Raw genomic sequence first — 1,794 nt, 5'->3', positions numbered from 1 at the left:
TACCCACCTATGCTTACCCCTAGTTTATGGTTTTGTGAAAGGGTATATGTCATATGTGTATAGCAACCCTAGTTTATGGTTTTGTGAAAGGGTATATGTCATATGTGTATAGCAACACACAAAATACACATGTTAAAATAGGATCATTCTAGACTCTCTTTTAATAGGTTTTTTTCATTGTATACATAAGACAAAAGCTTACAGGAAATCTATTAATGATTTGTTTTCTTGGCACATCTCCCTATGCTATGTCTATATCTATGTCTACGTTAATTTTGAAAAAAACGATAATGTTTTTATTTTTAAATAAAATACTAATTTGAAAATATTATAAATTTTTGAAAAAAATATATCGATATCAATATCAATATCAAATTAATCCTTTTAAAAGTTTTTGTGTTTTGATGTAATTTTATTAATTCAAATTTTTTAGTTATAATTTAATTTAGGTTTAGTAACAAAGAAATTTAATTTAGGTTTAATAATATAATTTTTTATAAAGATAATAACTAAGGATTCTGTTATAATTTAATTATTATTCTAATTATATTCTTTTAAATTTAAAATGAGATGTTTATCCAATATTTGATTATTTTTATCTATAGTTAGTTATACGAATTCAAATATAGGGGCTTTAATAAGTCGTACTTATGCACATTTTACTTGTAATATTAAATTTTAAGTAATATGCATCAATAAACAGTACTTCGTGCATAAAAATGATTTTTAATAGTTTTTGTCAAATACTTTGTAATATAGTTTATATATATATATGACGCTTTTTCCATCTCTTTCCACAATTATTTTATTTTATAACAAATAAAATAATAATGACGCAAGCATTTATTTTCAAATAAAATTTTAAAAAAATATCTAATTGGATTAAGATATGTTTGGAAACTACATCTTGTATACAGCTAGCCTCCGACAACTACCTCGCTCCGCTGTAATGTTCACGAATGACAAAATCACCCTTGTATTTCAAGAAAACACAGAAATGGTCCCTTTTGTTTCATTTTATTCAATTCGAAATATCTCACATATTGTTTTAATGTATTTAATGGATATTGAATAAGAACATCTTTTTTTTTCTATTTATCATCTCTTGTGTTTGAGATTAGATGAAGATTAGAATGTTTGAAGGATGAATAGTGAGTTAATGAAAGATGAGGGGTATTTCATGGCAAGAGTGAAATATTAGGGGGTTTCACCGACAAAAATAGAGGAGCAGGTAAAAGTGACAAAATCTTTGAATCACGCCGCTTTTGATCCACCACATGTTCCGCGTGGACCGTTTTGGCTTCCTTTTGAACTTTATATTTTAAATTAAAATACACTTTATAATAACTACTACTTGTTTATTGTTGGTAACGTTTCATTAAATAACAGTGTTTATATATTATAAACTAGTGTTTGACATCGTGCGTTGCGCGATGACGATAATTTTTTTAAAATTATTGAAGTTAGCTAAATGAATCGATGGTCACATTTATATATTAAATTAATAAGAATCAATATTACTTTTGATATATGAATCTACCCACCTCATTTTGATTATCCATATATTTTATACGAGTTTTACAAAAAAAACAAATTAATCCCAAATACAATGTAAACAACCTCGAAAACACACTGTTTCGAGCCAATTAGAGTCATAACTGACTTTCGACCCTTCATGAAAGTGGTTGCAAGATACGAGCTTATTACGACTTACAGTTTGTGAGTTATACATTGGCAAAGTACGAGAGCTGCACTGTTGATAAAATCCAATTTCACAATTTCTCAACTAACTTT

Source organism: Cynara cardunculus (genome assembly GCF_001531365.2).
Source record: "Cynara cardunculus var. scolymus isolate 2C chromosome LG 3, CcrdV1, whole genome shotgun sequence".
Classification (NCBI taxonomy): domain Eukaryota; kingdom Viridiplantae; phylum Streptophyta; class Magnoliopsida; order Asterales; family Asteraceae; genus Cynara; species Cynara cardunculus.
Note: the sequence above shows the minus strand (reverse complement) of the source record.